At 43.0% G+C, this 20,522-nt stretch overlaps 1 protein-coding gene across 3 annotated transcripts in view; it reads right to left on the reverse strand.

Annotated features, from left to right (window-relative positions):
* Nucleotides 1-20,522, reverse strand: part of alkbh3 (alkB homolog 3, alpha-ketoglutarate dependent dioxygenase) — a 132,294-nt gene that overhangs the window by 18,307 nt on the left and 93,465 nt on the right. For all 3 annotated transcript variants that reach the window (XR_007482301.2, XR_007482299.2, XR_007482300.2), the window contains one exon: nt 15,707-15,809. The gene's annotated coding sequence lies outside the window, so the exon portion shown is untranslated. The remainder of the gene's footprint in view (nt 1-15,706; nt 15,810-20,522) is intronic.

Genomic DNA, 20,522 nt, shown 5'->3' on the forward strand with positions numbered 1-20,522 from the left:
TTATTATTTTCATTATTATCTTTATTATTATTATTATTATCATCATCTTCATTATTATTATTATTATTATTATTGCCAGTATTTGTGGCACTACTGAATGAGTTTTGGGTAGGGTGCGTTGGGGAAAATTAAAATCTGTATCTCTTCACCAGGAATGGTAAATCTTGAAGAGGCAAATTCATCTCTCATAACATAACAGGTGGTATAAATTATTATTATTATTATTATTATTATTATTATAAATACACAGTTTGTAGTCAAAGCAACAAAACATATTGTAGGTGAATCATTGTGACTTGAAGAGATTATGCTAAATATAAGAGTGAGGACAAAACCCGAGCAAACACACACACACACACACACACAAGCATGTTGGCCGGGATTCAGACCTTGCCGAGAGAAACATTCCCTCCAACTCCCATCCCGATAGGCTTCATTGAAACACGGACCCCACACCACGACACACAGAAATGGGAATCAGCTGAAAATATGTGACATAATCACATTAGTGTCTTCAGCAACACAAAGCGCATAGTCAACTTCCCTTGATCAAGGCACATCTGGAGGGGCGGGGACCTTGAACCCCCCCCCATCTCCAATAAGCCCCCAACCCACACTCCCTACACCACTCAAATGAAAACAAGCTGCTTCACTCCACTCGCAGGCCGATGCAGGACAAGAACTTTGACACAATAATGGATGAGCCCCAGCAGCCACACAGCCTCCATGTGAAGATGCCAGAAAAAAAAAAAAAAAAAGAGGGGGGGGGGGAGAAGATCTTGAATAAGCCTCGGAACAGAACGCCCACTGCTTTCCCAGTGCCACTGAACTCTGACCTGAAAATGTGAACGTTCAAAGCAGCAATTTTTATCCTCTGAAAGTGGGAGTAGAGCACCACTCTTGTCCCTTTATTGCAATTTAGTTGGCTTGATTCTCAATTCTGTAAAATCATCCATCAAATAAGCTAAAATTCACCTTTTGACGACTAGCCCAAACTACAAACCTGCCACCCAAAAAAAAATGACCTCGCCTGTTACCAACATGAAATTTGGTGGTCATGTCTTGCGTGACGAGACCCACAAAAACTCTTGAAGCCCGTTTCACTTAGCAATTTGGTGGTCATGTCTAGCATGACGAGACCCACAAAAACTCTTGAAGCCCGTTTCACTTAGCAATTTGGTGGTCGTGTCTAGCATGACGAGACCCACAAAAACTCAAAGCCCGTATGACTTAGCAACATGAAATTTTGGTCGTCATGTCTAGCATGACGAGACCCACAAAAACTCTCTAAATCAATATCTTACGCAACAGGAGAAAGAAATAGATTCGCATTGAGTTGTCCATCGCACACTGCTAAGCTAACCAGAAGGTGACAGTCGTTATAAACCTTGCTTCAAATATGCCCGTTAATATTTCCAAGAGGTCCCCCCTCCACCTCCATCTCCACCTCCTCCTGCATACTCGTAATGCACAGAACAAAGACTGGTTTCTGTTTCTGCTCTCAGCCCGCTGTGAGAGTAAGGGCCTGGCCAGCCCATTAACACCCACCTCCACATGTTCCATTCCAACACTGGGAGCTAATTACAAACACTGGCCGGCCTTAAAAAGCTCTCCGAGGCGGGCCGAGGAGAGGGTAGGGGGGTGAAGGGGAGAGAAAAGACGACAGAGGGCGAGAAAGGGAGAAAGAAAGAAAGTGAAAGTGAGAGCAAGGCGTTGAAGTGAGGGAGGAAGACAAAAAAGACAGAGGGGCTCGGGAGCCGGGAAAGGGGGGCGATGAAGGGGCCGCTAATGAATCCATCGGCAAGTCCACTGCACAAATAGTTGTTCACTATATGTATGTGTGGCCACTCCAGAAGGATGGGAGGAGGGGGGTCCAAATGTTCCACTTTTGTTCCTGGTGGAATTCCTCAAGAGCACAGGCGTCCAAAGGTGTGGCGGGGTCTTACTCGCCTTTCTTTTGGTCTCTTTCAATGTGTAGCGTGAAATATACAAGTAGGGGGGGGGGGGGGGGGTTAGGGTTAGGGTTAGCTGGGGGGGCAGCTGAATCCTCATAATGCAAAGTTCTCTGCAGCTTTAGTTTGGATAATTGTGTCCAGATATTAATCTAGGTTGTATTTGGTTTGTGTCATTAAAAAAATAATGAGAGGGATACTAACAAGATTTTTTTTCTCGAATCACACAATAGCATTAGCGCATGTGAGCTCGGCTGTCACCAGCCGCGCTAGACTTTGAGTTGTAATACCTTCAAGGGGAACTCGGAATCCGCAGCTACAAGAAGGCATCTCCACATAAGACACATGACGAGCATGCGACTCATGTTTGGCCCCGGGGTTGCGGTTAGCGCGGTCGTTCCCACATGTAACGGCCTCTAATCAAGTCCCGCGCCGAGCCGCCCGAGGCGCGGGGATCAGTCGGGTCTTAAAGTGTGCCATCAACCGCAAATTACGGGCCTTGATTCGAGGTTAACCGAGTGCCACTCGGCCCAGCGGAGCAGACGGTCGGGAGCGCCTTGATTGGCAGCAACCTGTGACGGAGCTTAGCGGCATCAGCGGGATGAAGTCAAGACACGTCGGATATGACCTACTCTCCACGGTCTTTTCATTAGGGACACCTGCACTATCCACCATTCAGCATGATTGAGCAGGGGTACCGAACGAGTTAGAATATTTGGTTTTAAATGGTGAAATAAAGATTTTTTTTTTCCACTACATGTCAGAACTGAGTAGAATCATCTCGACGGTCTGATCAGAATCAGACTTTTTGGAACACTTAACTGCCAAATACCTCACGAGAGTCACTCATAAAAGCAAAGGACTGTTTTATTTTACCTTGCAAGGAGCTTTTTATCATGTGCACTTTTTGGCACATGAATTTAAAAAAAAAAAGTGGTGGTAGCACAAGGACGTTGCGGGTGCCAGGTTTCTACTTTTTTTTTTTATTATTATTTTTTATGTCAGGTCTTACTTTGCAGTCACCTTATTCAGTGCCTTTAATTACCACATCGTAAAGCTCAGGCAGACATTTTCCCTCCAAGCCTCCTTTTTTCTCCCAAATGTATTTCAAGACGACTTTGTTAAGCTGCTAGCCCAAGTGAAGCGAGCGCTAACCCCAGATGGAGGCCTGGAGATGACTCCGCCGGCACAAGAGCGCGACTCACAGTGAAGGCAAGTGGCCAACAAAGCAGCCTCCTACTGTTTAATGTCAATACAGTCACAGACCCGCACTTGTGTTCTGTAAACAAGGTTAATGCTTCTTTTAATTGAGAATCCCAAGACAGAAAATTACATTGCTTGTTGGGCCAGTTAAAAGTGACGCTACGCAACCAGCGATGAGTTCTTAGAAGACAAAAGAGTGCAGGTCAAAATTCATTTTTACGTTCTCATGTAACTTTGACTCAGTGACTCACTGACTGACTCACTGACTCACTGACTGACTCACTGACTCAACATTTTATCTGGGAACGTCGTAATATGATTTCCTCATCCAAACTGCTCCGACACAAATCTATAAACATCATTTTTTATATCTTGGCTGACATCTACCTTCCATAAGGAGCTTGGTAGTCCTTAAGTAAAACGTAAAGCCCCTCCATTATCAACCCAAAAGAGGGATTAGGGCTAATTGAGCATTGTAACCAGATAATTGGGCCCGAGGACCTATCCACATGGAGAGAAGAACCCTCCTGGTCGCCTTGTGAAAAAGACACAAAGCCAGGGGGTGGAGTAATGCGAGTTAAGGGATTCTCAGCGCCTCTTGTGAGAGCTTGTTTCACATACACGTCTCAAAGTGGAGCTAATAACTTAACGCTAGTGTGTTTTCACTCTTGAGGGGTCTTTCTTCTTGGCACCTCCAACATTCTCCCAGATCCCTTTGCTCAAGGACCCTTGAGGGACTCTGTTGAGCTCGCCAAATTCCACACAAAGACTCGCGCTCTCTTTATTCTTTTTTTGGTCTCACACACGACACGTACGCCAGTATGACGGAACGTACAAAATACGTCCCGGAGTGTAAGGGAAGACATCGTGGACATCGTTATACGTACTCAACGGAGCTTGAGAAGATTTCACGCCATAGAATATTACCCTGAAATGTCTCCATGAGTAAGAATTAGAAAGAAAGAAATTCTAAATATGGAAAATTTTGGAAAACAATAGAAAAAAATCTCTGAATGTGCAGGTGTAGAATGTGCTTTAAGTTGTAGTATCACCAAGGACCGCTAGGTGGCAGAGTTGAGCTTACACTGGTTCCTGTGCTGCTGAATATTACAACGCGAGTAGCACGAATACTTTGAGGATGGATTTGAAATAATATGCATGACAAACATACCTGTGAGAAAATGTAAAAAAATATATTCTTGCATATTATTTTGATTTGTTTAACAGTCCTTGAATATATGGTATTTTTGAAATTTTTATTAATATGACTATTTTCCAGCTACAACATTAAGTTTTAACAGCCAATGAAAATTGTCTAATTTCAAAACGAAAAGTCTAAGTTTGTATTTTGCGTCATAAAAAACTTGTAACAAAATGTGGTTTGGTTTTGAAGGCCGGATGAGACTAAAGGGAAGGACTTATGATCTCGGGAACGTGACTCATTCAACTTGCAAGAGATATTTACGTAACCGTGGTTGGTAAAATCTGCGTCAGTAGGATTTCAACTGTCAGGATCGTCGCCGAGCAGTAAATTGGTGTTGAAGTCGGCGGCTAAGCAAGTGGAAGTAAGTGTAACACCGCTAATGGGTCCTCAATCCCTCCGCGGTGACCCTTCCCTCCTCCCGTCCTTGCTCCAGAAAAACTGTCCACGACTGTCCTTGACTCCTCCTTGGGCCCTTTGTGACCCTGGTTTGACAGTTCTACGCCTGCTAGGAACTTAGGTTGACTTTTGCTGAGGACGTCATCCCAAAAATCAATACTCAAATAAAAATACCCGAAACATCTACTCAAGTATCATAACAAAGCATTTACACGAAATTGTGGTCTCCTATAATCGCCGACCGAATCTACTGCTACTTTCAAAACAAAAACGGATTTCGAAGGCGTTGGGGATCCCTTCGCTGAGCTCTAAAAACAACACGAGATGGTCAATAAAAGCGCTCGCAGATGAAAGAGTTACTACCGTATCTCGGCGCCGCAACGCAAATGTTATTGCTGAATGAGAAATACAGGTGGGAGCGACTTTTCACGTCTCATATTATAAAGCGATAAAACTTGAGAGTAATTGACTTTCCACGGGCTGGTCCTGGGAAGTCTTACACATGTGGCAAGCATGTAAGAGCCCAGGCAGGCTATAATGCTACGCTCATCATGGTGGTTAGGTTTCAAATGAATGAATGGTTAGCGGTAAGGAAAGGTCATCATGCTAATAGCGTGTTCTGTAGCTTACCATTGATGCAGAACATCCAAAACAAGCAGAAAGGTCAAAAATACGCAGTTTTTCTTGATGTGAAATGTTTTAAAAGAAAAATAGTTTACAACAAGAACAAATTTCTTTTGGGGAGCATAATAATAATAATATAAATAATAATAATAATAATATAAATAATAATAATAATAATATAAATAATAATAATAATGATGATGATAATAGTATTAATAATAATAATAATAAATAATAACAATAACAACAATTATGGAGTAGCAGTAGTTCTAATAATTAGATACATTCCTTTTTATTATATTTGTGATGTTAAAAAAAAAGAAAAGGAAGGAAGAAAGAAAAAGCGAAATAACTAGCAGAATTTCCCAAGGGTTGAATAAAATCCCTCCATACCGCACCAACACTACCAGGCTGTATTTCAGCTATTTACCAATCAAACATGCTGCAAAGTAAAGCACCTGGCATTCTTCCACAAGCAAAAAAAAAAACACAAAAAAAACCGTTACATTTACGCATATAAAAAAAATAAATAATTTGAACGTATCATTTGGGGTTCAAGTCTTCATAAGGCCGAGCGGCGGTAGCGCTGGGCGGCTAAAGCACAGTAGCCGAAAGGTTAATACAGCCAGCACATGTTGCCCCGTACAACAGGTGGCGGCGCGTGATCGGCGGCCCACGCTATTCCGACTTTCCCATGCCGGTGGCCTTTGGTATTTACGCCGCCCGCCGCCTTGCAACTCCTTTCAAGCGCACAGGTCTGACTGACAAGCTAATGGTCAGGCTGGGATCCCCTCAGCTATTGATTCCTCGGCAACACAACACCCTCCCAGTCAATGAAACTGCAATATAATGCTTGAGCTGAGAACTGGGCGGGGGGGGGGCTGGGTTGGGCAGGGGGTGTATTAGCATGTTGTTGAGCAACTGGAAGAAATTTGCCGCCGCTGCCTGACTGCGCTGCTGGGCTCCCTGTTTGCAGCTGCCGGTAGGTAGAAACAGAGCGGTGCAAATAAAGTTGGGCGGCGAGGGCGGGAGGGGGGAAATGTGTCTCAGGGGGGTGGACGCTCGGAGGGGTAGGTTATTAAAAGCCACAAAGTGGAGCCCATGCTGGGTATAGAGAAATAGCCACAGCGTGTGAGAGGCACAAAGAGAAAAAGAAAAAGGGGCCCAGCTTTCTAAATTGTTCTAATCCTTTTGAGTGTTTTATTTCATTCACTTCAGCAGCTTCAAAAATCCGCCTTGCAAGGGCTGCAGCAGTGGGAAGAAGTGATGAGGTGCAAATACTTGAGTAGTTTTTTTTCAGGTATCCCTATTTTTTTGACTATTTTTATTTTGACTGTACTGTAAAACTATATAGTAAGTTAATAAATGAAAATAATATTAATGCGTTTTTTTTTTTTTAAATTGTGCCAAGTTATTAAAATATGTATTATGCACAATTAACAAAAGGAATGAATTTTAAAATTTTAGTTTTGGACAAAAATTTTAAAAAAAAGTGTATTTCCTATTATCATACACTAAATTCCGCTTTCAAAAGACATAAGACTTTCACTGTTTTATTGCAAAATACACGTGTTCACTAAGAAAATAGTTTCTACAGTAAAGCAAACAGACAGATAGCTGCCATCGGGGTCATTTGAGCAGCGCTCTGACTGCTCTCCAAATCCATAGCCAGCTACTCTAAATATTGATCCTTAACCACAATTAGCCCTATTACTGTTGGCTCCAGTCATTTGGTCCCCTATCCAATTTCCAAGCTGTGCGAACAACTTAATTAAAACAAATGTGCTACAAATATATATCAGAGATCAGCAGCCTTCAAAAAGCCTCTTGTGGCTCCCGGGCCCGGTCAATTCAACAAGGAGGCCGGCCAATCAATGCGGCCGCCGGTCACTAATGCAACAGGGGACTTCATCAAACGTAAACGGTGACAACAACAACAACAACACACAACAGAGTGGGCGGATGAATTATGTCTAATGGCCTCTCTGGGAAAGAGAAAGAGGGAGAGGGGAAAAAAAAAAAAAAGCCAGACAGGTTGCTTGTGTCCTGTAACAACTGTCGATTGGCAAAAGTAGCTTGCATAATTTACAAGAGTTTAAATTTACTGTGCCCTAAATTTTTTTTAAAAATTGTGTCCAGAATGTGAATAATCTGTGTGCTATTATTTTCCCAGCACTCCTTTAACCCAGTGGTGTATGATGTTTACCAGAGCTTGACAAGTAGCCACTGGAATCCTTCACATCTCCACATCACGGAGAACTTTTGTTGACCTGGGTCTGCAGATATGCTTAGCCAGTTCCTCACTTTTACCTTCAGCTTTGGTAGGAAGCCAATGGTCCCCTTGAAGCTGTAACCATGATGGAATACTGTCCTGTGACCCCGTCTTGTCCTGGTCTCATCAGACCATAGGACATTTCAAAATTCCATGGTCGAACTGTTAGCATCCTCAAAGTAGCCCGATTCACCATCCCAAAATGAGACATGTCGGTACAACACACACATTGTGATGATCTGCCCAACTTGGCTTTTCCCCAGAACTCTAATCGTACTGTTGAAGATAATGAAGGAATCAGTAACAGATGGTTAGCATGCCCATAAATAGCAAAAGGTAATTAGGGAGCCTGTCATGATGCGAAATGTGCAGTTGGTTCAGGTAAAGAGGAGGAAATCGATTCAGTGACAGATCTGGTGAAAAAAAATCCTTCTCAAGGGTGTTCCCGGATAGAGCTCAACAGATGATTGAATTGTCTTCGGCAATTACCGACTTGGCTGAAGAGTTCCCAGTGATGCGAGAAGAATATCTGAATTCTGCAGTTTTTTTTTAATCCCAACATATTTTTGCACACATCCCCAGAAACACATTTATAAATAAAAAAGACTTTATTTGGGAGAGTCCAAATACGGCATGGAAGTACGAATATGAATAGAAAACGAAGCAAACAATGAAGAAATGTCGCGTAAGCACTTTGAAGGGAAAGCGGGCGAAGGGTGATTTGTAATGCTTTGAAAGGACATGAGGAAGTTCTGCTGTGTTTATCTCCAAAGAACTTCCTGTGTGTCCCTGAGCAGACAGAAATGCGGTTTTGAAGTCGTACAAAGATATATCCCCCTCTGTGTTGTATTACAACCGCACTAACTCAAGTCGGCGGACATTTTCAAATGGTCCGAGATGTGATTTACGACGGGCTAATTCACTTTAAACTTAACAAAACCGGACTGAGAAAAAGTGCTTCAGGTCCTTTCAGTGTGGATTATTTTCTGTTTTATCTTCGTATAAAGTAAATAAACGTACTCGGTGATTGATGGCTCGCAAACGGTTATGATATTATTAATCCTGGCCTTGTTTTCTTGACGTGTTTCAGTTGGATGTGGCGAGGAAGGTTGCGGGGTTGCGGGTCGTTTCTGGGTCGCTCTCAGCGAGACGTGGGCCAAACTATCTTGGAGTGAAAAGGGGGCCAAAGTATTTTCTTAATATTTCCCCGCCGCTCTGCATAAACAGACGTGCGGCTCCGGCAACATTTTTCAGTCCTCGGCCATTTCTAGGGCGAGCGCGTACCCTTGGGAGTCGACACAAATACCCACGTGATGGCTTTTCGGGGACGTTCACCCCCCCCTCCCCTCCTGTTGTTATTTCCAAAGGGCCATGTAAGTCAACTAGGGTTGACAACAGAATGTTACAGAATGTTGCAAGAGTCCAACCAACAATTTTACAGTCACCGTATGTACACGTATTTTCTCTGATAAACTCTAAAAAAAAAAATTGTTTTAGGGTTAGGGCACAGGTAACCAAACCCAAGGCCTGGGGGCCAAATCCGGCCTGCCATATGATTTTATGTGGCCATTGACCCTCACAAAACAAAACAAAACAAAACAAAGCTAAGCTAAGCTACGCTAAACTTAACTAAACTATGTTTGTTGTGTGTAATATATTATATTTAAATTTCTCGCAAATTCGTGCCTCATTTGTGGCAGACGGGACACTAAGCCTAACCCCTCTGTTTTCTTCTTTTGGTTATCTTATTTTACGATACGAGATCAGTACGATGGAATGCCGTTCCTTCTTTCTCCAATTGTTCGCAACCTTGAAACGCAGGATGTCAGTGTCACGATAATCCTAGCCCCTTCTCCCACGTCATCAAATGCTGTTTTCACTGAATTCATTAGCGAAGAACATACATCACGAGTGCGATATCTCATCGTGATTACGGTAGAAAATAGCATCGACACAAGTAGCAACGGAATAAATCCTCTCGAAACCTCTTTTGGGAACACTGACGGGCCTAGTGGAGCATGCTTCTTGAGTGGTAGCTTTTAAAACTGCTTCTCATCCCTCTTAGTCCAAAGTAGTTTTACTTAAAAACACTCGATGGGTAATTTGAATGCAAAGTGAACTGTCGAGAACGTACCGTAAATAAACTCTTTTATTTCCAAACGGCCGACGTAGGAAAAAAAAACCCATAAGAACCGACGACAAAACGAGTTGAGCGGTAAAGCTCTAATGAGAGTGTCTGTAAATATCTCGAGGAACAGGACATCATCAATTGTTTACAGACAATCTGACAGGTCGATAAGCAAGGCGGCCGAGCAGCGCTTCCTATCAGCGGAATCTACAATCTCGTTCGCCGCCACCGATGCTGTAGTGGATGAACCAAATCAAAATCAGTCCATAGCGCAAATACGGTTTTGAAGTCAGACATAACCTCCCTTACAGTCCAAGTGTCTTGACATGGCGCGGCAAATGAGTAATTTCCTGTATGTGTGCAGCAGGAAGTGGGGCCCGAGGGAAGGAAGAGAGGACGTCACTGACCTCCGAGGCTCGACCTTGAAGGCCAGCACACGTTAGATACGAGTTCGTATTGTCGTCACGGTAAAACGATATGAAAAGCGTGCTATAATTATGATTTTTGAGGGTGAAAGACACGTCTTAAATGAACTCAATGTTTTCATAAAACCCGACAGCGAGAAGCAGATGGAAGCGTCATAGTCAAGAGGCCTGACATTAGCCGCTCAGCTAGCGGAGTAGCGACGCTCCACGCTACACGAGCGTCGTCGTAAAAATAAGGAAGCAACCTCGCCGATTAATGAGCCTCCGAGACGGGATGAAACCATTTGCTTTTTTTACGATCCCGTTTTGTCCCGGCGGTTGGCTGAGGCCGTTTTATGTATTCAGCTGCCTCGCTCTCGACAAGCATGCGGAGCCGCTTAAACAAACCATCAACGAGAGCGCAGCTGCAACAACAAGCGATCGATCGGGAGGCGAGTTAGCGTCTGAACGCCGCGCCGCCGGCACGCTGGCTTCAGCAGGTGGGGCGGGACTTGTAATTTGCCGCCGAAGGGCTTTTGCGCCTGCCTGACTTCACAGAAACTGTAACTGGCGCCTCCCCTGATAGATAGCCACGAAGGCTGATAGAGCGCGTGTGTTTGCGAGGGATTCGCCGCTGTATAAACAATCGACTCCCCGCCTTCCACAACATCTGGGAACTCTCAAGTACCCAGGCAGAAACAAATAACCGGGGACTTGTTAGTTGCTGATTAGGTTTTAAACAACTCATCATGGCTCGCGGAGCTCGGCCCGCCGTCGGAATACTCGAGGAGAGAAAATGATTTGGATTCTCCTTATTGCGGGAACGTTGAGAATCAAGCGCTCTCGCTAACGCTACACAAAGAGAGTCTTATTATTCGCTATCGTAAGCTTCACGCAGCATCGGTCGAATTATTTAGAGAGAACATTCAAGCTAGCAACAAACAACTCTGATTCTTCGATTTAGTTTTTCTTTCTTTAAGTTCACTTTTGGTGTTCTTGCTCTTCCTTGCTAGCAAGCTCCCCTGGAAGGCAAAATGGCTTTTGCACACCTCCCATCAATTTCCGCTATATAAATCCGAGCTATTACTATCATTATTATTGCCGAGGTTTCGCTCTAGTCCCTAATTCATATCTTCGGCTGGCATTTGGCCTGTCAACAGCATCTCACCGCATGGACTTTATGAGGGATTTGCAATATCAGGTATTACCGCACGCCTGCTCGCCCAATAAGGCAAATGGAGCGACGGCTTCTCCGAGCGGGCCCCGCCGGCGTCGCGGTGGCGCCAATCTGCCTGTGCTATTTACTTTGCTGAATTCGATGTTCTCGCACCTCCCTTAATCTCCTCGTTCAAACAAACAAGCAGCATAAGCATGCAGATTCTTGTCACCCCCCCAGCTTCCATATTTGCCAGATCGCTTCTTGAATGACGACCGGCGGTTGTCTGAGAAAGGAAAGTTTAGACTTTGCTTTGGTTTGGACCAAATAGCGGATTCGATACTTCCACATCAACAGAAGCTGGAAATAGAACAAGCGATTAGAACTAACCCTAACCTCAACTCTAGAAGTGTGAGCTATGCATGCTAACTACTATTTTACCTTGCTCCCATTGCTAATTGTACATTTTCAATTAAACCGCAGAAATGAGAAGGAAACGCCAACATTTACGACCTATTAAGCTGAGATACTTCCCATCACTGTCGCCCATTGGTTAGACCCCCCCCCCCACCCCTCCCCCATCACACACAATCATGTCGGCTGCGACTGAACTTTTGCACTGCAGCATGGTGCGGGTTCTGCCCCTGCAAATCCGGTTGCTAGACAATCTAAGCCAATTACAGTACGAGGGCAAATGGTTAACCTCCATAATATACATTTCCCAGCCTCTTTCTGTGAGCTTGCTTGTCATCCCCCCCTTCTTTCACCCCTATCCCGGAGGAGAGTTATGCACCGAGGCCCAGTGTCCCGGGCGACCCGGTTTGAATTGGTTCAATTCATTAAGCCGGGACCCGTGCACAAGCCCGAGTTCACACGGCGAAGACACTCGCAGCAAACAGCTGCCGCGCATTCCTGATGAGAGAGCCAGGCAGATGTCCAAGCAGAATCAAAGGGAGGGACGGGGGAAAGTTTATGAGCCGGCGTTTGCCAAGCTCAATGAAGAGCTCTCCATCGCCTCCTCAAAGACAGACTGCAGCTGGCGGAACTCGAGGCCTCAATCCTGTTTGGGTCTCCCTCGGTTCTCCCACTACATTGCAACAACTCAACACGCTGACAACATCGGTCGCCTCCTCGTCGTTCGCTATCTGAACTACAAGCACTTTGGCAGAGGGCGCCGTGTATGGCCGAGGGGCGGGAAGCTTCATTAGGTTCTGTCCTTTTGATTTCCATCATTTGAAGGATACAAATGTGCCGTCTTTGGAAAAGACAGAACTAATTAATATCGTAACTAGGGATTGTCCTAACCCTAACCCTAACCCTAAAATATGAGGACGACCACGACCCCTAACCAATATTGGGGACTAGCCACTTGTATTTTTATGAGTTTAAATTTCTTAGTAGCTTCGTCAAATCGTTTTTTCAGTCGTGAAGTGTACGCAGAATAACAAAGTATCCTTCCCCTGACAGTCAAAGCTCTTAAACGCATCTCTGCCGTTTGACGTCACGTACGTCTCCTCCCGTTGAGTTGTAGCAAAGTGTCTGATAATGCAGCCGAGCAGGATGGAAAGCGCGCAGCTGGAGACAATAGCAGGGGAGGAGGATACACTACATCTCGAAGATGCCCAACTTCATGTGACTTATCAAGTCCGAACAGATCACTTAACGTATACGTTCCGGTGTTTACTGTGCAACCCTAAAAGGAAGCTCCTGTCAACATCCATGATGACAAATTTAACCACAAAGCTAAAGCACAAAGCTAAAGCCATGCTAAGCTAGCAAATAACAGCTAACAGACTAAGAAATGTGTGAAGTCGGTGTAAAAAAATAATTTGATATTTGATGACGAATAACATTTAATAGAGCACATGCGTCAAACTCGAGGCCCGGGGGGCCAGATACGGCCCGCCACATCATTTTATGTGGCCTGCGAAGACAAGCATCAAATTCGTGTGTCATGACTAGAATTGCAAATTGTCTTCACTATTAATAATATCTTTTTTTTTTTTTTTATATTCGACCAGTTTTTACTCATCTGATTTGAAAACGAGTTATTTGTCAGTTCTTTTTGTAGCTTTTACTGTCTATTATATGAGGTGCTCATACATTTATGAACGCCCCTCCGAAAGAAGCTACGACGACAATGCGGCTCGCCAAAAAAAATGAGTTTGAGTCCCTGTAATAGAGGACAATAATGTCCACATATGCAACTATAATACTCTATTGTACTTTAGCTACATTTTATCGTAGCTTAGCTTGCTACGTTTCTCCGATGCAACAAGGCTTCGTTTAATGTACAACAATCGTAGCTCCGCTCAGAACATTTTCCAAGTCGCTTGTTCCTGATGTATAACCCTTTCACGGAATCAGTTAGCATCCCTGTGAAAGTGTCAGCGAGTTCCTTCGTCGACTGTTGCTTTAGCCTTTGCGTGACAGCGTGTCCTTTCAAGACAAGTCAGCGCCTCCAGCGCTGCTCTGTGCTCTCATTCATCACTTTACAAACAAGGGGCAGGAACATGGTCATGCTTGGACCTCTGCCTATGTGTGTGTGTGTGTGTGTGCGTGTGCATGATTACCTTTACCGTGCATGCGGCCTTGTTTCGCCACACACACATGCACACAAACACACAGCAGGGCATCAGCTGTAATCACAGTTGGATGTCATTTATAAGAACAATTTGAGGTCTGTTTGTTATCTTTGGTCAATAAAAAAACAGGAGAGGAGCATTTTGTGTGTGTGAAACACATCGATTGGGTTCATAAATGGATCAACAGGAAGGTTATTACTCTTCATGTGGTTGCTTTGTGTGTTGTTATTGGACTTTTTCTCTTTACTGTTCTGTGGGGATTTCAGTCGCCAAAAACGTACATTGGGAGTAAAAAATGTTTTTTTATTGTGCAAAAAGAAAACAATCATGTCACAGCAGAGGATGGGGAAAATAAATAGATAATAATCCAAATATTGAAAATTTAAATATAAAGTAGTTTCTAAATTTACAAATTGTTTTCCCCAGTAAAATGGATTTTAATGCCATTAATTTGAATTAATAATATTTTTGGGGCATGGGCGAGTGAATTAATAATTATTAAAAAATGTTTTTTTATTGTGCAAAAAGAAAACAATCTTGTCACGGCAGAGGATGAGCAAAATAAATAGATAATAATCCGAATATTTAAAATTAAAATATGCAGTAGTTCCTAAATTTACTAATTGTTTTCCCCAGTAAAATGGATTTTAATGCCATTAATTTGAATTAATAATATTTTTGAGGGCGTGGGCGAGTGAATTAATAATTATTTGCTATTTTCCAGCGTTTATTTCCCTGTGAGCATCTGTGAGCATGCTCCTAGCAACTGTTTTCATTTTGTATTTGTGCGTAATTACGATAGACTCCCCTTCCGTGCTGAATCTTGCATTACCTGATCCCTGTTTGTACGGTGTCCAACAAACAATTAACGTGGCGTAAACACATTTGCCCGCTTGCTAAATGGAAGAGCGCACCTGTGAGAGCTCCTCCGGGAAAGGAACCAGTGATAAAAGTAGTGTAAAATGCTTCAGGATGGGACAAACTCCCCTCCAGGGAAAAGATCCTCTGCAGGGCTCCAGGTAACACAAGCCTCTTAATCACACATGACCTAGCGGCTAAGAGAAAGTCAAGCAGCAGCACGGGGCCTCCCGTGGCGGCCCCGCCCTTCCGACAACATCATTAGCTCGGCGGCACGGCAGGCCTGCTCCCCTCGCCGTGTTTACAAACAGCGGCCTCAGCGGCATGCCGGCCCTTTTATTTTAGGACGTGTCAGTGTCTAAACTTAACAAGATAATTCCACACTAAGCCCTGCTTTGCTGGAAGCATCTGCTGGAAATGAGGGAGCGCTGCAAGGATGACACGCAATGTCAGTGATAGCATTATTTGATGCTAATTTGTTCATCCATTCAATAATGTCAATAAAATAATTATTAGTGCTCAACATTATTTATGATTTTTTTCTAATATTAATTAATATATTTTTTTATTCTTTAAATCATTTTCGAAATAAAGATTCATTCATTCATAATAAGAAAATAAAAAGGAAAACATTGGAAAAATAATGCAGGATATCTAAGACAATTGTAGGACCTCATTAACTACAATTTTGAGTGAGTTGATTTTTGCAAAAAAAAAAAAAATTGCACAAAATGGGTTCTTGACCTTGAAGAGGAAGTGAACTAAAAAAATTCCCACTAATCTAAATATTGTGAAATATGAATTAGGCAGCAAAATCAACTCATTTCTATCCATCTCAGGGGGCGGCCATTTTGTCACTTACCTGTCGACTGAAAATGACATCACAGTTGCTCAGAGTTCAGGTAATGACCAATCACAACTCACCTGAGTTTGGTCACGTTCACAAGCTCAGCTTCAGAGGCTAAATTTTAAGACCCGGTCCAGCCATCCATCCATCCATCCATCCATCTGTCCAGCCATCCACGACCTGGAATGCAGAGGGAGCCTCGTAAATTAGAGGTCCTAATGAAAACTCTCTGGTGTCCAACTGGCGCAATCATCTGGTTCGAATCAATCGGTTATTCTACTAATTTTCCTCCAGCTCGCTGAGAAGCCTCCAGGTCTAATTTGCAAGCGGGGAAAGTGCATGTTCCGTTTTACACACCTGCGCTTTGGATTTTAAAGCCTGAAAAACGTCAAGCAAAAAGGTTGCGTCCTCCAATCTAAAGTTTCACTTTAAAGCCTTGTAAATCACTTCTGCAGGCTTTCTACATGCCACTTGGAAATAAATGTTGAACTAGCATAAATTAAGGAGCGGATAATGGTGCATTGACATTTTACAAATGGATGGAAATGGAGTTAGCTTGAGAAACATGACTTTAAAATTTTTTTTAATGTGTTTTTTTTTAATATAGGCTAAATATATGAATAGCATTATTCAATTGAATTACTTTTTAAGAATAAAAGCTCTGCCTCATTTTTGATGAACACTTAGACCTACTACACTACTATGTTGTACGTCTTGGGTAAGTATTTGTTGAAGTGATACTGCTGTACACATCTGTGTGACTTATGGCATAAAGCTGTAAGGTGTAAAAGATGTTGGTCACTAGTTGCCTTGGAGTTATTCAACCTTTCACCCACTGGGATCCCAGCCCACCCCCCCGATTCTGACCTTTAACCAGATGCCATTTGCTTAAAATCTCCCGGCCAGTTTCAACCTCTGGAATCTGCAACGCATTACGGGAGAAGACGGGAACAAAGGAGGCCTGCCTGCCTATTAGGACGCGCCTCCACTTTTGACATGGAGCAGATTCAACAAATGTGGACGACTAAAATGGCAAATCGGGTCATATGTGGGAACTATTTTAGAATAACCCGCACTTATAAATCGTTTCCACACTGGTTTGTTATTGGTTTGTTCTTACACCTTATGTCAGATTAAATACAGTGGTAAGTAAATAAATGAATGAATAAATAAATAAATAATAAATAAATAAATACAATTTTATGGGAAAAATGTTTATGTTAACATTAGAAAAAAACATTTTCATATTCCGATTTTTTTCTACATCTATATTTTCTCAAAGAGAAGTTTTAGCAAAGATGTCAGCGAGTGTCGGTGCTGATGCATTGAGCCACGTCGCTCCTCCTTGCTGACAGCTTTTGTTTCCTGGGGGCTTTTTCAATACATCACAAAGCCTTTGGTGGGAAGAGACATAAAGAGCGCCTCTGACCCCGGTGTGTGCCCTTTGACCCCAACGAGCCCAAAGGGGACAGATTTTGGGCAAAGTGTGCAATCGCTGCCAGTTGACCACAAGCTCTGCCGGCCCCAATGAATGTGAGGAGCCGGTGGGAAAAGCGGCTAATTTATAGAAGTGGAGAGTCTATTTCAAAAGGGGTGGTGGCGGATCACCTGACACCAGGGGTCAAGGGTCATGTTTGGCCATGATTTCCTGCCTGTGTTACTGTAGCATCTGCGTGTTAAGAGACGTTTGGACAAAAGCGGCTGGATCTCCTGGGGGTGTTGAAAACAACGTTTGGATTGCGGATGGAAGGGAACAGGTTGGACGTAACCACACCCAGATTCCGACCTTCACATCGAGCGTTGGTATATATTTATCCCAGCCCTTGTTACTTTGCACTTTCAGTGTCCCACTCCATTAAATTCGCTTTTAAAGACAAAAGATGCTCCTGCAGTCATGGCCCTCTTATGAGTGATTATTAAGTGGATGCTTTTGGCTCGGGCTGCATCATCCACAAGTGTCCCGGGGAAGAAAAAAAAAAATAGCGGGAGTCCCCGGCAGCCTCGGGGCTGGCCATTAAGTAAATTGTCCTCTCTGGACCTTTGGCGCTGCCAGCGTCCGTGACCAGCCGCCACCTATTTGACCCAAGCGGAGGAGTCCAGTGCTGACCGGCAGCTGTTCCCTGGGCTTGCCTTTCCAAAGCCTGGGAAGTGTTTCCTAATTAGCCTCCCACACCCATAAATGTGTCCAGTAGGTCAGTCACTCGGTACTCATCGATCGCAACGAGGCCTTCACTTCATCAAAATGAACGAGAGGCGGTAGGTGACGTCTGCAATCCGTAAATGTCGGAGGGAAGCTTTCCGGCACGTTTTTTTTTTTTTGGACGTGTCTTAAGGAAAACGCCATTCGTCGGATGTGACGGTAGAGGTCCCGCGGTGTTCTCGTAAGATTTATTCAGGACGTGTCAACCGGGTCAACAAGTCTGCGCCGGTTATGACGCCGGTGAAAAATGGGCGGTAGGAACACTTGAGATCGGAGTGAGAACATCACCCAGCCAGCCAGCCGCACACTTCTCTTTTTGCAAAGTCACAGCAAACAAGTTTTAAGGACCTGCCCTCCGCCATCACTCATGCTGTCACAATTGTGTGGGTGGGGGCACTAAAAGATGTCCGACTGCGGACAGGATGATTGTATAGACTTTCGGTTTTGTGATGACATCCAACATCGCTTTGGGTAACATTTTACAATATGATGTCACAAGAATTATGCGGTGCCCTTCCCCTCACGGATAAAAGGAAAAAAAAGTCCTAACCTTTTCCCATTACAGTTTAGCAGGAATACAAACAAAAATTCGGAGGAATCTAAAAAGAACTTATTTGGGAGGGTGTCATCATTTTTGGAGGCGGCTACATTGCTTTTATAAGAAAAAAAATAACTTAATTCTCATAACATTAAATTTCGTAATCTGGAAAAGAAAATACATCATACTTGATTATACCTATTTATTTATTTTTTAATTTATTTATTTACTTATCAATTTATTCATTATAATTAATTATTATTATATTATACTTTCATGTATAAAATATTTTTTTATTCATTTATTTATTTATTTATTATTTATTTATTTATTTGTGACTAATAGGAGGAAATATCAATAAATAAGTTCTTTTCGTACTTTTAGTACTCCACAAACATCCAACGGTGTTGAGAACAGACTCCATTTTACAGTTTTCCACCAGTGTCCACCTGGATGCCCCCGCCGTAACTCCTCCAGAAATTTTTCGTCTCCTTTTCTAGCCTCCATGACTTGTTTTTCCCCTTCATCTAGCCGTCCTCCACCAATAAAAATGCAAGCCAATTTTCCAGCGCATTAACCCAAGAGATCTTTAATACACAAGAGTTTTTTTTCTTTTTTGGCGCAAAGGGGGACGCCGAGGTCTCACAGAAAGATGGATGGGGCTGCCGACTAAGAGTGGGCAGTTTTCCCACTGCCCTGGTCTCAGCCCCCGGGACAAAGACCTCATTGAGTGCCATGCTTGACATCAGCATCATAAACTAGTCATTGCCACAAAGACGGTGACACTTTAAAGTACCAGCTACCGCCACTTTCTCTTTCTCTTCTTGTTACACCAATTGCATAGGCTAATCACGTCACTGACACTTGTTCCCCTTATTTTTTTATTTTTTTTTGCAAGTCCTGGAGATCCTGATAAGTGACTGCTATCGTACATCCCTACTTAAAAATAGTCCAATTCGAATTAAAAGTCACATCAAAAGTCAGTATAAATCATGAGCCTCAAAAGTTTTTTTTTTATGCTTATATGTACAACTTATAACATTACAGTTAAATATTTTACGCCAGCAACAATTGGATCCACTTTACATGATTTCCTATGGGAACATTTGTTTGGCGGTTTCACCCTATATTTGGAGAGTGGGGGTTATTCATATTGATTTAAAAGCAATCCAAAAACTAGAAGCATTCTAACTGTAACAAAAGAGCATTATTCTTATTCGAAAGCGGGATTAAGGGAGTGAACGACGCGTTCGATGACATTAAAGTCACAGTATCAATAAGACGAGGAGCCGGCGGAGTGCCGGTGTCCGCCGAAGCCTGATCCTTAAGCATGATGTCAGCTCAAAGCCGCTCCCACATTCTCAATGTCACCGAGGAAGGCACGGGTGCACTTTAATAGATTAAACAGCCCGAGCCAGACAACTGGGCTGCTGCCAGGGAGGTGCTGATGGATGCAGTCACATTTAATATGGCTTCATGTGGGATTGTGACTAAACACTACGTGAAATGCAAACGGCATCTAGGTAATAGCCAAAAAGTGGCACCCCAAAAACATCCTAAGTCAATCAAGAGTACGTAATAACTATTTTTTGCACCTTTCCTCCTTCTAGAGTTGGAAAATATCATTTTAAAGTGTCAGAATACAAACAAATGAGCCAAAACGTTGAATGTAACGTACACGCTAACACAACAATTTAGCTAAAGTTGAATGCTGACAATGTCAGACATTTCACTATTGACAAATTTGCCTGCCTGACAATTTTGTCCTGCGGAATCTAACTTGAGATTTTCCCTATTGTTCACTTTCTGTAGCACCCTCCTGTAAAATGTCACAAGATTAGCTAGTAGCGCTTGCTAGTAGGATGCTTGTGATCACTTGGCAAGGTGATACACATGCCGACATCTTACAATTCGATTTTTTTCAAACTCAAATCATCTATTATTTTTAAAGCGTTTAATATAATAGAATATATAGTGTTAACCATACTATAAAGGAATTCACTGTACTATAAAGTCACATAAAACGTCAGCGTTAAAATCGCCATATCATGACATCACACGCGGGACAATTCGACCATCCAATGTAATCTGCATCACCATGTACAAGCATGAAATAAATTTGTAAAAAAATAGAACTAGCATCTAAGGCTACATT

Source organism: Syngnathus scovelli, chromosome 6, assembly GCF_024217435.2.
Source record: "Syngnathus scovelli strain Florida chromosome 6, RoL_Ssco_1.2, whole genome shotgun sequence".
NCBI lineage: Eukaryota > Metazoa > Chordata > Actinopteri > Syngnathiformes > Syngnathidae > Syngnathus > Syngnathus scovelli.